Genomic DNA, 17,140 nt, shown 5'->3' on the forward strand with positions numbered 1-17,140 from the left:
AGGGAGCAGATCTCACGGGGTAGGTGTCCAGAGAGGAACTGCAACATGGCAGCTAAGCAGCCAGACAGTGTTAGCAGGGGCTTGACAGAGTGGGAGGAACATCTGGGTGGGATACCCTGACACCCCAATATTCACCACTGTCATGTCATTAGGATATGTTTTGTACAAAGTACATATTGTAAGGTATTGTAAAAGTCTTTATCTGCTAGACATTAATGTCTCGTTGGATTGTAGGTACAGCTATCGCTCTAGACATTAATGTCTCGTTGGATTGTAGGTACAGCTATCGCTGTATGTGCAGTTATGAAGTTCAGCTATGTATGTGTTCCTGAAACACGTTGTGAGGTTCAAAACAGCCTATCAGATACAACAGTAAAAATGCCAAACAATGGCTTCTTGAGGAAATGCACACAAACAGCATAGAAACCTCTTCGAGATAACGCTACACAGTGGGAACTGTTGGACCCAGGTCGCAGCAAAAGAGTTTTCCAGCAGGTGGGAAGAGGAGATAAAAGGGGAACAATGACATCGGGGGGACCTCACGCTCCCTGCAGTAAGACACCTGGAAACACCTGAGGGACAAAGATTGAACTATGAGAAGTGATGGTCTCAGGCTGGAGAGAGATTCCTAACCTGTGTAAGAAAACCTGGGAAATCCAAGCTGCACAGCAAAGAATCTTAAGAATCTGCCAGCCTGAGAATTTGCTAGTGTAGATCCTATCTATCTAGTGTGGAAAGCTTAGTTTGTATGTTGTGTTTATTTACTAAGGTAATCTGCCTTGTTCTGTTTGCTATCTCTTAGAACCACTTAAAATCTACCTCTTGTAGTTAAGAATCTTATTTCTTGTTTATACCATAACCCAGTTTGTACAATTAGTAACTGGGGGGAGGGGCAAAGAGTTGGGCATGCCTCTCTCCACATCAAGGGAGGAGGCAAATTTCATAAAACCTTTGGGTCTGTACTCCAAAGGAGGTGGGCACCAGAGTACTGGGACAAGCCCCTTCAGCTGAGTCTTCCCAGAGCTGATCTCAGGGTCTGTGTCTTTCTGCAGCTGGGCGTGGCCCTGCCTGAGTGTATGGCTGAAAGTGGCTTGTGAGCCGAGCCCAGGGCCGCCCAGAGGATTCGGGGGGCTGGGGCAAAGCAATTTCAGGAGCCCCTTCCATAAAAAAATAGTTGCAATACTATAGTGTCATGTATTTGGAAATGTAAAAAATAACCAGTGAAATACATTCAAAAAATAATTTTTAATAATTTGAAAATACACCTCTACCTCGATATAACGCTGTCCTGTGGAGCCAAAAAGTCTTACCGCATTATAGGTGAAACCGTATTATATCAAACTTGCTTTGATCCACTGGAGTGCGCAGCCCCACCCCCCACAGAGCACTGCTTTACTGCGTTACATCCGAATTCGTGTTATATTGGGTAGTGTTATATCGGGGTAGAGGTATACACGAAATACATGATTTTAAAACATTCAACGCTTTAATGTGTGTGTCATAACTATAAAGGGAAGGGAACTGCCCTCCTGTGTACAATACTATAAAATCCCTCCTGGGCAGAGACACTAAAATCCTTTTACCTGTAAAGGGTTAAGAAGCTCAGGTAATCTGGCTGACACCTGACCCAAAGGACCAATAAGGAGACAAGATACTTTCAAATCTTGGCGGCGGGGAGGAGGCTTTTGTTTGTGCCCTTTGTTTTGGTGGTGTTCGCTCTTTGGACTAAGAGGGACCGGACATCAATCCATGTTCTCCAAATCTTTCTGAACAAGTCTCTCATATTTCAAACTTGTAAGTAACAGCCAGGCAAGGCGTGTTAGGTTTAACTTTGTTTTCTCAACTTGTAAATGTTCCTTTTTGCTAAGAGGATTTACCTCTGTTTGCTGTAACTTTGAACCTAAGGCTAGAGGGGGTTCCTCTGGGCTCTATGAATCTGATTACCCTGTAAAGTTATTTTCCATCCTGATTTTACAGAGATGAGTTTTACCTTTCTTTCTTTAATTAAAAGCCTTCTTTTTAAGAACCTGATTGATTTTTCCTTGTTTTAAGATCCAAGGGGATTGGATCTGGACTCACCAGGAATTGGTGGGGGAAAGGAGGGGGGATGGTTAAATTCTCCTTGTGTTAAGATCCAAGGGGTTGGATCGGTGTTCACCAGGGACTTGGTGAAGAAGTCTCTCAAGACTATCTAGGGAAGGGAGTTAGTATTTAGGAGTGGTGGCAGCAAAACCAGATCTAAGCTGGTAGTTAAGCTTAGAGGTGTTCATGCAGGTCCCCACATCTGTACCCTAAAGTTCAGAGTGGGGAAGGAACCTTGACAGTATGTATACATTTGCAATTACATAATGGGCTGTCGCTGGGTGATGGTGATGGTTGGTGCCAATGGGCCGGCGCTGCCTGGGGGTGGCGCTGCTGTTGCCCAGGGCTGGGTGGGGAGCTGGGCTCAGGGCTGGGGGGGCCTGTCAGGAGGGTGTCCAGCTCAGAGGGGCTTACCATGCTGCTTACTCCCACCTCCCCACTCTCCCAGAGCCTCAGAGCGCGCCGCGTCCAGGAGCTTTCCTGGCCCCTGGACAGCACTGCAGCAGCCTGGCTCCATCGGGACCTGAGCTCACAGCCCCGCCCCCTTACCATGTGGTTCTGAGCAGGAGGTGCTCAGGCCATGCCTCCTTACCACGCAGCTCTGAGTGGGAGGAGCTCAGCCCCGCCCCCTTACCAGGCAGCTCAAGCAGGAGGTGCTCAGGCCATGCCCCCTTACCATGCAGCTCAAGCAGGAGGTGCTCAGGCCCCGCCCCCTTACCATGCGGCTCTGAGCAGGAGGTGCTCAGGCCCCACCCCTTTACGATGCGGCTCTGAGCAGGAGGTGCTCAGGCCCCGCTCCCTTACCATGCAGCTCAAGCAGGAGGTGCTCAGGCCATGCCTCCTTACCATGCAGCTCAAGCGGGAGGCGCTCTGGCCCCGCCCCCTTACCACGTGGCTCCAAGTGGGAGGAGCTCAGGCCCCGCCCAAGCCACGCTGCTTTAGCTCTGTCCAGGGCCACTCCTGGAGGCGGTGCGCTGAGGCGCCGGGGGATGGGGGCAGGCGGAGGGAGCCTCCGGCATTCTCGTGGGGCCTCTGCGTGGCCGGGGCCTGGTGCAATTGCCCCACTTTTCCCCTCTGGGTGGCCCTGCCCAAGCCCAGCAAGACAAGGTAAAGGGGCCCAGGCTGGCAGAACAGGCGGGCTCAGTGGTATCCCGATACATCAGGTGGCACCTCAAAGGGGCTGGAAATTGAAAGTAGACAAATTCAAACTGGAAATGTACGTTTTTAACTGAGAAAGTAATAGACCATTGGAACAACTGAGCAAGTGGCATGGTGGGTGACCTTTGTAACTCAAGACAGGAGATTTTTAAGATGTTTTAGTTTAAACAGGAATTATTCGGGGGCTGGTCTCTGGCCTGTGTTATACAGGAGGTCACAGTGGTCCCATCTGGCCTTAGAATCCATGCGTCTCCCGGAGAAGGGCGGATGGTGCATGTGGACAGGGCACTAGCTGACAGGTCAGAGGAGGGCTCTTAGTACCTGTTCATTGCTCGTGAGAAAGGCTTGATGTAATCCAGAGCCTCTTTCTCCTCCGAGTCTAGCCTCATCAAGCAGGCGTTACAGTAGGCTGGTGAATCTGATCAAAGACAGAGCGGTGGTAATACCTGGGTCTACCAAGCTGCAGGCTGGGTGACAGAGATCTTAGAGAAAACCCTTACCCCTCACTTCCGCCCCAGCAGGGGAGCAGCCCCGATGCACAGCAGGGTCTGGCACAGCGATTCCTGGATTCCTCACCTCTTTGCTGCCCAGCCCAGCAAAGATCCAGTCAGAGCCCTGGTTCCCAACAGCCACCCCACTTCCCCGCCCAGCATGCAGGCTCAGTCTGGGGATTTGGAGAGCGTCACATCTGGAAGGAGGGATGATGTCAGGCCATGAGTGGTGTCCCAACTCTCCAGGCCATTGCTGGAGGGGCAGAGGGACTGGCAGTGAATTGGTCTGGTCCTCGTGTAGGAGAGGGAACAGTTGCCCAGTCTGTGTGAGAGATGGGGACCCAGAGCCTGCCCGTTCTGCTTGTTCTGACTGCCTCCTGCCACCACCAGCCAGCCAGAGCCATCGGGTGTAACCTGGGCAGGCACTGGGCTCCCATCGTCAACACTCCCCCCCAAATGCCCTGTGCTGGGACATGCAACAAAGGAGCCAGCAGATGGGGCTGCAACACCAGGGGGCATCTTATGCTCTGGCCGGTGCCCTGCAATCCTAGGCTTTAACAACCCACCCTGCACCAAGCAGCCCCTTCGTGGTGGAAAATATCTTCCAACCCTGCAGCGTGACAGATAAGGGTGGGCGATTCAGTCAGTCTCCACCCCATGCTTCGGCTGCCGTTTCTAATGCCCCAATCAGCTCTAGAGGCTGCAGCTGCTGCCAGCAGGAGGGGCCATTCCCCCCTGCCGGGGTTTTCTTGTCTCTCCATCTCATGGCAGCTCAGAGCAGTACAAGGTCTATGGAGTCTTCTCCCCCCAGTGACACCCTAGTCCTGCCACCCAACCCCCAGAGGGGCCAAGCCCCACCGCAATGCAGGGCCATGGCCCCGGCCATTTCTGCAGCCCCCTCCGCCCACGCAGGAGGTACCCACTCACCGGCATGGAAGGGCTGAGGCACACACAGCTCCTGCTTCTGCTGTGGGCTCTTTTGCCAACTCTTCCATTGGGGAGGTTTCGTCTCCTCCCAGGCACCGATGGGCTTTGAGGGGTCCTTGGGGGCTTCTTCAGCCATCCTGCAAGAAGCCAGGACAAGGCATTGCTTGTGAGTGACGAGAGGTGACTGCCCCGTTCAGCATCAGGGCCAGCCCAATTATTTCTGTTCCACCAGCGCCTACAGATGGCAGCTGAGATCAGGGCCCTGTTGCACCAGGTGCTGCAGACAATCGCTGGGCTGTAGGGCTCAGACTCTAACTAGCCAAGGCAGCCAGCAGAGAAACAAGTGAAGGGATGTGCTCAAAGTCACCCAGCCAGTCAGCAGGACAGGCAGGATTAGAACCCAGGTCTCCTTATGCCCAGCCAGCACCCCATCCCGCAGGCCAAACGGCCTCCCTGGGTCACTCCCACCTCTCCTTCTGCTGGTTCACAAGCTGCACAGCAGACAGGCTGGATCCAGCCACTCAGGATTCTTCCTGCCCAGGGAAATTACCCTAATCCCTTCCCCCAGGAATATTGGGGCCATGGCAGTTCCCAGGTGGGCGAGGCCAGGGGGGTGGGGCAGCTGGGGCGGGCTCGTGAGCAGCAGGAGTTGCTCACACCCCCCCGTGAAAGGGCAGGAGCAGAAGGTGGGAGAGCAGCAGAGAGGCTGGTACCTTCTCTTCCAACGTGCCCAACCTCAATTGCTTTTATCCTGACCACCCCCTGCAGGGCAGGGCCTGGCTGCTACCCCCACTGAACAGACAGGGAACTGTGGCACAGAGGGAATAAGGGACTTGCCCAAGGCTATGCAGACTATCTCTGGCAGAGCTGGGAAATGGCCATGGGTCTCCTGGGTCCCAGGCTGGCACCTTCTCTTCCAACCTCCTGCCCCCTTTGTCCCTGGTTCAGTGTGAGCTGTGAGAGCTCTCTGGGGCACAGGAGCTGGCTTGTGCCCAGATGGAACAACGTTGCCTATTGCACAGATCTCACTTTTCCCAAACATTGAAAATGCTGCTAAAACCATACCAGGGCCCGCCAGGATCCCTGCAGCTGGTCATTGCAAAGTTGTGAACTGTTCCCTGGCCTCCCAGAGTGGGGCAGTGGGAGAGGGTGGGGCTGGCCCAAGGCCCTGCTGGATGGCGGCTTATGTGTATGGGGTCCCAGTGCTACAAAGCTGTGTGCCAGGGGCCGCGCTTTCTGGGGGTTTCACGGCTCATCTCTCCAAGGCCTGGGTGGCAGCAGCCGCTGGAAAGCATCCCAGGCCTGATTCCCCCCATGATGGGTGTCCTGAATGGCCCCTGCTCTGGGGGGCTCCATTCCTCACTCAATGTCTCCCGCTGACTCTACAGCAGCTGCACGGCAGGTGTCCTAATGCAGCCCTAGCCTTGTCCAGAGCTCAGGGGCACTGTCCTGGCATCGGACTGTCTTGGTAAATAGAACAATGGCTCCTGGCAACCTGAGAATGCCAGTTCCCCTGGCATCCTCAGTGCCATTCCCTATGGAAGTGATGGGGTCAGCAAAGGTGATGGAGGTGGTCAGGCCTAGCTCGCTAATGACATTCCAGGTGCAGGGGGCGAGGTGCAGAGCCAGGGAGGAGATTGGGGAGGCAGGAGTGGCACATTGTCATGTGGCGCGGGCGGGAACTAGCTCCCCACATCTGAACGCTCCGCAACACGGGCGGATTCAGATCCAAACCTAGATCAGGCTCCAAATTCACAGAGGGCCCCTCCCTCTGATCTGGAGCGGCTGAGACTCCAGCGCTCTGTGGAAGAGACCAACAAACGCCAAATCCTGGGGTGGGCTTCCCCCAGAGACAATCTCGTGCTGGGAAGGAGATGCCTAGAGCCGCAGCTCCACCACTCACGCTCCCAGCTGCCTGGGAATGAGCCAGGATCAGAGCATCGGATAGCACGCAAAGCCCGGATCAGCACCCCCAGGCCTGCAAGGGACCTGCACCGTCTGGGGGTGGTTGATTTCACCAGAAAGGGAGCTTCCCACAGACTCTCCAGCTCCCTCACCTCTCATGCTTCTTCCCATTTGCCTTTCATCACTGCCACATGGACCAAGTTGGCCACCAGCTGCCTCCCTGTCTGGACACTTACCTGGCCCCATCATGGCAGTGGCTGAGCAGAGGTGGCCAATAGAAGATTCTCCTACCTGGAGTCAGGAGTGGGCAAAGCCGGTGTGTATATGGTCCACCCACTTTCTGCTGCCGGTGGCAGAGCTGAAACGGCTGGCTCAGCGTTCCTCAGCAGCACGTGAAAGCACTCGCTCTGCCAGAGCCAAGCCTGGCAGTGAGGGGATGAGGCTGTGCCAGCCAGCAGGGGGCATGTCACAATGGGCAGGCGAGTCACAAGCCAGCCAGTGTGTGACTCCCCAGCCATGGGATGCCCCAGCCCAGACTAGTTCTGGCCTCGCAGGGTTTAAGAGCCTGTCCTTCCCCACCAGGGTCATGGGAGGGACCTTCCACTCCCCACAGTCACAGACGTTCGGCTGGAAGGGACTGCTGGACTTGTCTAGTCCCAGCTCCTGCAGACCCCAGGCCAGAGCCCCTCCCTGCGTCCATGCAGCTGAAGCCAGGAGGTTGCCAGATGGATCCCTGAGTGGGAGAATCACTTCCATCCCGGCTCCTCCTCCTCGTGACAGTACAGAACGGGGGTTCCCGAACTCTCTCCTCCTCCAGCTCCCAGCCCATGCTTTAAGAGCAGCCCCCACCCAACTGAGTCTCAGGCCTTGCTAGCCACTCAGTGCCACAGCAGCCCCAGGAGATGATTGTTGCGGGGGTCTCAGCCCAGGGAAGGTAGTGACTCCTAGAAGCAGGGAAAGCAGCAGCACCATAGCTCAGGGAGGTCTGGCAATGCCAGTGGCTGGCTGGGGTCTGACAGCCCAGGCACCCAGAGCAGATTGTCAAAGGCCAAAACCCTCTCACCACCGGCTCTGTAGCTCCCCCTTGCTTTTGGTCTGTCTTAGGCACCATCCTGGCCCTCATCCCCATGGCATCAGAGCACTGCCCAACCTCGATTGCATTTAATCTAACCACCCCCTGCAGGGCAGGGCCTGGCTGCTACCCCCCACTGAACAGACAGGGAACTGTGGCACAGAGGGAATAAGGGACTTGCCCGAGACCACGCAGAATATCTGTGTCAGAGCTGGGAAATGACCATGGGTCTCCTGGGTCTCTTCCAACCTCCTGCCCCCTTTGTCCCTGGTTCAGTGTGAGCTGTGGGAGCTCTCTGGGGCACAGGAGCTGGCTGGTGCCCAGATGGAACAACGTTGCCTATTGCACAGATCTTGCTTTTCCCGAACATTGAATCTGCTGCTACAGCCATACCAGGGCCCACCATGATCCTTGCAGCTGGTCAGTGCTAAGTTATGAACTGTGCTAGGTAGGAAGATGAAATAGATCTTCCATCACTAGCACAGCTCTGTGTTACTGTGGACTCACTGTGGGCTCAACCCAACCAGCCCTCCTCACAAGGAGCCTGTAAATCCTCCAGCCCTGCTGTTCTCCTTTGTATTTCTGTAGTGCCCAGAGGCTCAGTCCGGGATCAGGGCCGCGGTGCTAGACATTGTACAGACACAGCCCGATTCCCCCCACGCTGCGTCTCCTGAATGGGGACTGGAGGGAGACCAGGACTGGAGTAGGACTAGGAACAAGGCTGGAGCAGGCTCAGACTCTTGCCTTTGTCAGGCAGGAGCAAGTTCCTGGCCCTGGAGTGATGTTGAGCAGACTGAGCTGCTGCTGTGAGACTGATATAGCTGCTCTGGGAGTCACAAGGCCAGTTCCTGGCTTGTGGATTGGCTGGAGCCCAGCACAGGAGGGACTCAGCCCCTTACAGATGGCTCCCAGGGCGCTTGGCTCCCGGCCCCCTGGGTACTGACATGCCAGGTGCCGGGGGCGAGGTTCAGCGCCAGGGAGGAGATTGGGGAGGCAGGCGCACTGAGGTGGGGCTGAGCGGGCAGGTGCTGAGGAGCTGCGGCTGGCTGGCCAGCAGAGGAGCAGCAGCAGCTCGGCTCTGGAGGGCCCAGCTGCAGTTCCACACTGGGCGCTGCCAGAGCCTGGCAGGTGGCTGGCTGAAGTGGCACGTTGTGCTATGGTGTGGGCAGGAGCTAGCTCCCCACATCTGAACGCTCCGCAGCACCGGCGGATTCAGATCCAAACCCGGATCTGGCTCCAAATTCACAGCTGGCCCCTCCCCCCGATCTGGAGCGGCTGAGACTCCAGTGCTCTGTGGAAGAGGCCAACAAATGCCAGCTCCTGGGGTGGGCTTACCCCCCGCCACAAGGCAATCTCGTGCTGGGAAGGGAGATGCCCAGAGCTGGCAGCTCCATCACTCACATTCCCAGCTTCCTGGGAATGAGCCAGGATTAGAGCCCTGGGTAGCGCGCAAAGCCCAGATCAGCACCCTCAGGCCTGCGAAGGACCCGCACCGTCTGAGGGTGGTTGATTTCACAAGAGAGGGGGCTTCCCACAGACTCTCCAACTCCCTCACTGTGACAAAGTGGGACTGTTCTTAATGTTGCCTCTGAATACTGTAGGGGTGCCTCAGTTTCCCCTATTCATTTCTTAAGTCTCTAGTGGTGGGATAAAGGCCAGTGTGCATAAATGGCTGACACTGTTTCCGGGCAGCTAATGGCCGGGGCCCTTCCCTCCTGCAAGAGGATAGCTAAAGGTGTTGGAGAACAAAGGCATCAGGTGACTTCCTGGCTCGGGAAAGAGACAAAGGCCAGAGAGCAGGGGCTGGAGAGTTTCACTTTGGAGCTGGCTGGGGATGAGGAGTGAAGTGCAGACGTGGGTGTCTGGCTCACTGCCCCCCAAATGGACCCGGCTGAGGGGTCCTGTTCTCTGGACCTACAAACTCTGTTTTAGACCGTGTTCCTGTCATCTAATAAACCTCTATTTTCCTGGCTGGCTAAGAGTCACGTCTGACTGCGAAGTGGGGGTGCAGGACCCTCTGGCTTCTCTAGGACCCTGCCTGGGCAGACTCACTGTGGGAAGCGCAAGGAGGGGCAGAGGATGCTGAATGCTCCAAGGTCAGACCCAGGAAGCTGGAAGCCCTGTGAGCTTCTGGCCCAGAAGAGCCTGCTCACAGAGAGGAGACTTCACCAGAGTCCTGACTGGCTTCATAGGGAGCAGCTCCAGAGTATTGCCCAGGGACTCCATGACACACACCTCTTATGCTTCTTCCCATTTGCCTTTCATCACCCCCACATGGCCCATGTTGGCCACCAGCTACCTCCCTGTCTGGACACTTACCTGGCCCCATCACAGCAGCAGCTGAGCATGCGGGTGTTGTTGTATTTAGCATCTCAACCCCCCACCACCCATGGAGCAGGGACTTGCTCTCCCTACTTTGCTCAGGCCCAGAGTGTCAGGGACTCACCTGATCTCACTCAGAAGACTTACAGCAGAGTCCCAGCCCAATGCCTCATCTACCATCCTGTGCCGCCTTCCATGCCTTGCCACCAGCCCCACTAAACCCTCCTCCTTGTCTCCATCCCCTCTGGGCTTGACTGGTGTGACCCCTTCTGTTTAGCCGCCCCAGACTCCCTCCTGTGCGCATGCCGCTGCCCACTTCCTCACTGGCAGCGGGCTAGACAGCCAGCACCAGGGCACTTGGCAGCCAGGCGCTCGCAGAAGGCTCGGTGTGGCTGGGGATGCAATGGAAAAGCAGAGGTGGGCAATAGAAGAATCTCCTACCTGGAGTCAGGAGTGGGCAAAAGCCGGTGTGTATATGGTCCACCCACTTTCTGCTGCCGGTGGCAGAGCTGAAACGGCTGGCTCAGCGTTCCTCAGCAGCACGTGAAAGCACTCGCTCTGCCAGAGCCAAGCCTGACAGTGAGGGGATGAGGCTGTGCCAGCCAGCAGGGGGCATGTCACAATGGGCAGGTGAGTCACAAGCCAGCCAGTGTGTGACTCCCCAGCCATGGGATGCCCCAGCCCAGACTAGTTCTGGCCTCGCAGGGTTTAAGAGCCTGTCCTTCCCCACTGGGGTCATGGGATGGACCTGTGACAGGTTGGATCACAGAAACCCCCCGGGAGCTGCCACCTGATGTGCCAAGACTACCTCTGCTCCTGTTTTCCCTGCCAGCTCAGGACTCCAGCACCCTGTCTTGCTAAGCCAGACACTCCCGTCTGCTCCAACAAAGACCCAGGGTCTGAATTACTTGCCCCAAAGCTGCAGGTTTACCTGAAAACAGCTCACAGAAGTGTGTTTGTCTTTAGCACTCAGATGCCCAACTCCCAATGGCGTCTAAACCCAAATAAATCCATTTTACCTTGTATAAAGCTTATGCAGGGTAAACTCATAAATTGTTCACCCTCTATAACACTGATAGAGAGAGATGCGCAGTTCTTTGCTCCCCCAGGTATTAATACAGACTCTGAGTTAATCAATAAGTAAAAAGTGATTTTATTAAACACAGAAAGTAGGTTTAAGTGGTTCCAAGTAGTAACAGACAGAACAAAGTAAGTCACCAAGCAAAATAAAATAAAATGCGCAAATCTATGTCTAATCAAACACTGAATACTGATAAGATCCTCACCAGTTCCGGAAGGCTCCCTTTTACAGACTAATCTCCTTTTAGCCTGGGTCCAGCAATCACTCACACCCCTTTGTTGCAGTTTCCTCCAAATATCCTGGGGGTGGGGAGGCTCCCTCTTTAGCTAGCTGAAGACAAAATGGAGGGGTCTCCCAGGAGTTTAAATAGACTTCCTCTTGTGGGTGGAGATCCCCCTCCTCACTCCTATGGAAAGTCCAGCTCCAAGATGGAGTCCTGGAGTCACCTGGGCAAGTCACATGTCCATGCATGACTCACAGTCTTTACAGGTAGAAGCCATTGTCCACGTGATATCGTGTATGTCTCCAGGAAGACTTCTTATGGGGACTGGAGCATTCCAAGAGGCATTGTTCCCCAAGTGCTTCCTGATCGGGTACTTAGCCTTGCGAATTCCTTCCTAAAGAAGCTGACCAAATGCCTCACAAAGCTTACTTAGAAATCAAGCAAGTATACAGCCAATATTCTTAACCTCAAGTAGAAAATGATAGATGTGTACAAATAGGATGACTAGATATAGTAGACCATAACCTTTACAGAGATATGTTACATGGCACAGGCAGCACAAAACATATTCCAGCTATGTCCTATTTTCATAAAGACTTATGGGAGGTACCGTCACAGGACCTTCCGCTCCCCACAGTCACAGACGTTAGGCCAGAAGGGACCACTGGGCTCATCTAGTCCCAGCTCGTGCAGACCCCAGGCCAGAGCCCCTCCTCGTATCTATGCAGCTGGAGCCAGGGGTTCCCCAGATCCCCGAGTGGGAGCATCAGTTCCATCCTGGCTCCTCCTCCTTGTGACAGCGCAGAATGGGGGTTCTTGAACTCTCCTTACCCCCAGCTCCCATTCCCAGCTCACGTGGGTGGCTCTTTGCACCTGCCCAAGCTGCTGGGTGCCTTGGCCATGGGATGTAAAATGGCCCCATCTCTGCTTCCCCTTCCACCACGGCAACAGCACAAGCTGCTTTAAGAGCAGCCTCCTGCCCCTCCCCACCAGCTGAGTCTCAGGCCTTGCTAGCTGCTCAGTGCCTCGGCAGTCCCAGGAGATGATTGCTGCGGGGGTCTTGTGTGACATTATGAGTCTGATCTAATATCTCACTGAAGAAAAACAGGGCCAGAAAGAGTTAATTAACTCGCAGACTAACCTGACCCAGGGCTGAACTTTAGAAACTGGTTAGGAAGATGTGTAAATGAATAGAGCTTTGAAATGCAGGTCTGCATTGTTAGAGGTAGAAGGGTAGGTGTTTGCTCAGGTCTTGTGATGTAAGCAAACAAGACTTGTTTATTGCTATGGCTTTAATTTAAAGATCAAAAAGGAATATTAACATTTAGGAAGATGCTTGAGTGAAATAGTATTATTTTCTATGTGTCTCTTTGAAGGTTGTGGTAATCCATATCTGAACTATTTAATGGCTAAATTACCCTGTGTTAATTGCCAGGATGTTTGGGAGAAGGAGCATTAGGCCTGTGTTTTCTCAAGCCAAAAGGCTGCTGGAAATGTATAAGAACCCTAGGACATGATCCTACTTCATCTCAGATCTGCTTTGGGTTTCAAGAGGGGGGGAACCTTAAGCCATAAGGATTGAGATCCCCAGTCACTGACTGGAGTCACCCTGAATATGGACATTGGACCATAACCTATGGACTATTTCTAAAAGGACTTTTGGCAACTACAAGCTCACCTCTACTATGTATCTGAACCTCAAGAACTGAATTCAAGTCTGTATGTATATTGGTCTTTTAACCAACACTCTCTCGCTTTTCTTTTGTAATAAACTTTAGCTTAGTTAATAAGAATTGGCTATAGCGTGTATTTTAGGTAAGATCTAGTTATAATTGGACCTGGGTATGTGGCTGATCCTTTGAGATTGGAAGAACCTTTTCTTTTATATGATGAGATAAGATTTTCAGTAATCATCATCATAGCTGACGTGTGTGTCTGGATGGAGGCTTGAGGTTGGTCACTTTAAGGGAACTGCAGTGTTTGAACTTCTGAGTAACCAGTGGGGTATGGTAGAAGCTGTTCTGTGCTGGCTTGGTAAATCTAAGTATTGGAATAACCATCAGCTTCTGGGGTTTGTCTGCCCGGTTCTGTTTGCAGTTCACCCTAATTGAGTGACCTCAGCTGTCTCCCACGGGCAGCACTGTCACATCTTGGCCCAGGGGGAGGCAGTGACTCCTAGAAGCAGGGAGAGCAGCAGCACCATAGATCAGGGAGGTCTGGCAATGCCAGTGGCTGGCTGGGATCTGACAGCCCAGGCACCCAGAGCAGACTGTCAAAGGCCAAAACCCTCTCACCACTGGCTCTGTAGCTCCCCCTTAGGCACCATCCCGTGCCTGTAGATCTTCCACCGTAGGGGCGTGTGCACCCAGGGCACTTGAGTCACAGACATTTGCCAGCAGTACCATGGAGCGATGCCTGTGCCCCCGCTCTCCCCATGTGCTCAGGCACGGGCATCAAAAGGGCACGTCCGCCACCTCCCTCTCCAGTCCTTCACACCTGCATACTGTGGTGAACATCCCCAATTCTACTGAGGCCTCAGGGACAAGGTCTATGATGAACTGGTTGGGGTTGACCACCCCGCCCCCCCCCATCCCGCGTTGCACCCTATGGCTCGCTGAGGAGCCAAACTGACACTCATCGGTTTGAGCCCCTACCTAGCCAGGCCCTGTTCTCTCCCCCGAGGCAGTTGCTGGCCCTGAACCCCTGCAGGTAGCCATGGCACACAGGCACTCAGGGCTCGAGAGAAGGGCTATTGCTGGCTGAAAGACCCCTGCCTGCATGGTGGGGATCGAGGCCACTTTGCCAGCAGGTGCCCCCAAGTCCTGGGCTATGGTGAGTCTGGGGAGATGGGAGGATTCAGCCTCTGTCTGTGGTTTGCTTTGCTCTGGAGCGCAGGAGCTGGTCCAAGAGGTAACTATAGCAGGACCGCTTGGAAATAGTGACCATAATACAATTGCATTCAACATCCCTGTGGTGGGAAGAACACCTCAACTGCCCAACACTGTGGCATTTAATTTCAAAAGGGGGAACTATACAAAAATGAGGGGGTTAGTTAGACAAAAGTTAAAAGGTACAGTGACTAAAGTGAAATCCCTGCAAGTTGCATGGGCCCTTTTTAAAGACACCATAATAGAGGCCCAACTTCAATGTATACCCCAAATTAAGAAAAACAGTAAAAGAACTGAAAAAGAGCCACCGTGGCTTAACAACCATGTAAAAGAAGCAGTGAGAGATAAAAAGACTTCCTTTAAAAAGTGGAAGTCAAATCCTAGTGAGGCAAATAGGAGCACAAACACTGCCAACTTAAGTGCAAGAGTGTAATAAGAAAAGCCAAAGAAGAGTTTGAAGAACGGCTAGCCAAAAACTCCAAAGGTAATAACAAAATGTTTTTTAAGTACATCAGAAGCAGGAAGCCTGCTAAACAACCAGTGGGGCCCCTTGACGATCGAAATACAAAAGGAGCGCTTAAAGACGATAAAGTCATTGCGGAGAAACTAAATGGATTCTTTGCTTCAGTCTTCACGGCTGAGGATGTTAGGGAGATTCCCAAATCTGAGCTGGCTTTTGTAGGTGACAAATCTGAGGAACTGTCACAGATTGAAGTGTCACTAGAGGAGGTTTTGGAATTAATTGATAAACTCAACATTAACAAGTCACCGGGACCAGATGGCATTCACCCAAGAGTTCTGAAAGAACTCAAATGTGAAGTTGCGGAACTATTAACTAAGGTTTGTAACCTGTCCTTTAAATCGGCATCGGTACCCAATGACAGGAAGTTAGCTAATGTAACGCCAATATTTAAAAAGGGCTCTAGAGGTGATCCCGGCAATTACAGACCGGTAAGTCTAACATCGGTACCGGGCAAATTAGTCGAAACAATAGTTAAGAATAAAATTGTCAGACACATAGGAAAACATAAACCGTTGAGCAGTAGTCAACATGGTTTCTGTAAAGGGAAATCGTGTCTTACTAATCTATTAGAGTTCTTTGAAGGGGTCAACAAACATGTGGACAAGGGGGATCCGGTGGACATAGTGTACTTAGATTTCCAGAAAGCCTTTGACAAGGTCCCTCACCAAAGGCTCTTACGTAAATTAAGCGGTCATGGGATAAAAGGGAAGGTCCTTTCATGGATTGAGAACTGGTTAAAAGACAGGGAACAAAGGGTGGAATTAATGGTAAATTCTCAGAATGGAGAGGGGTAACTAGTGGTGTTCCCAAGGGTCAGTCCTGGGACCAATCCTATTCAATTTATTCATAAATGATCTGGAGAAAGGGGTAAACAATGAGGTGGCAAAGTTTGCAGATGATACTAAACTGCTCAAGATAGTTAAGTCCAAAGCAGATTGTGAAGAACTTCAAAAAGATCTCACAAAACTAAGTGATTGGGCAACAAAATGTAATGTGGATAAATGTAAAGTAATGCACATTGGAAAAAATAACCCCAACTATACATACAACATGATGGGGGCTAATTTAGCTACAACGAGTCAGGAAAAAGATCTTGGAGTCATCGTGGATAGTTCTCTGAAGATGTCCACGCAGCGTGCAAAGGCAGTCAAAAAAGCAAACAGGATGTTAGGAATCATTAAAAAAGGGATAGAAAACAAGACTGAGAATATATTATTGCCCTTATATAAATCCATGGTACGCCCACATCTCAAATACTGTGTACAGATGTGGTCTCCTCACCTCAAAAAAGATATTCTAGCACTAGAAAAGGTTCAGAAAAGGGCAACTAAAATGATTAGGGGTTTAGAGAGGGTCCCATATGAGGAAAGATTAAAGAGGTTAGGACTCTTCAGCTCGGAAAAGAGAAGACTAAGGGGGGATATGATAGAGGTATATAAAATCATGAGTGATGTTGAGAAAGTGGATAAGGAAAAGTTATTTACTTATTCCCATAATACAAGAACTAGGGGTCACCAAATGAAATTATTAGGCAGCAGGTTTAAAACAAATAAAAGGAAGTTCTTCTTCACGCAGCGCACAGTCAACTTGTGGAACTCCTTACCTGAGGAGGTTGTGAAGGCGAGGACTATAACAATGTTTAAAAGGGAACTGGATAAATTCATGGTGGCTAAGTCCATAAATGGCTATTAGCTAGGATAGGTAAAGAATGGTGTCCCTAGCCTCTGTTTGTCAGAGGATGGAGCTGGATGGCAGGAGAGAGATCACTTGATCATAGCCTGTTAGGTTCACTCCCTCTGGGGCACCTGGCATTGGCCACTGTCGGTAGACAGATACTGGGCTAGATGGACCTTTGGTCTGACACGGTACGGCCATTCTTATGTTCTTATGGAGCTCCACTAGCAGGTCCTGGCAGCCTCGCGGGGCGGGATCTGGCTTTGTTCTGGGTCACACAGCCAGCGACCCCCTGCTGACACCCTTTCTCTCTCCCACGGAAGGGGCCTCATTAACCCCGTGGGTGGTGCCAGGAGTGCCTGGACAGCCCCCCTGCAGTGCAGTTCCCTGGCGGAGGGACACTCCAAGCCCATTCTCTGTGTGGATGCCACCGACGAGCTGCTCTTCTCCGGATCCAAAGGTGCGCGCCTCGGGGGCGGGCTGGCTGCTGAGCTCTGGGTGTGATCGCTGGGGAGTGAGCCTGTTACCCCAGGGAGTGCCTGAGCCGCCCTGAACTGCGGCGGCAGGACACGAGCCTCCTGCTCGAACAGCGCCAGCCTGCCTGAGAGCCCCAAGCCCCACAACGGGCCGGTGCAGTTCTGGCTCCCCCCAGCAGAGGGCAGCCATGCTGCATGAGTCATTAGGCTGAACAGCTGTGTGGTGACATCCCTGAAGCCAGTTGTTGGGGCCTCTGCCCAGCCTCTAGTGGGCAGGTGTTTACCTGGCACTGATAGACCCTCCCTCCGTTGACAGGT

General features: G+C 52.8%; 1 long non-coding RNA gene across 1 annotated transcript; it reads right to left on the minus strand.

The window, feature by feature from the left end:
* Window positions 1-3,589: 3,589 nt before the first annotated feature.
* LOC120383995 lies at window positions 3,590-10,458 on the minus strand. Its single transcript, XR_005588581.1, has 3 exons — window positions 10,399-10,458; window positions 4,659-4,795; window positions 3,590-3,658 (listed from the first exon to the last, which is right to left on the minus strand). It is a non-coding gene; the product is annotated as an uncharacterized LOC120383995 (long non-coding RNA).
* Window positions 10,459-17,140: the final 6,682 nt, after the last annotated feature.

This window comes from Mauremys reevesii, linkage group 15 (genome assembly GCF_016161935.1).
Source record: "Mauremys reevesii isolate NIE-2019 linkage group 15, ASM1616193v1, whole genome shotgun sequence".
NCBI classification, from domain to species: Eukaryota; Metazoa; Chordata; order Testudines; family Geoemydidae; genus Mauremys; species Mauremys reevesii.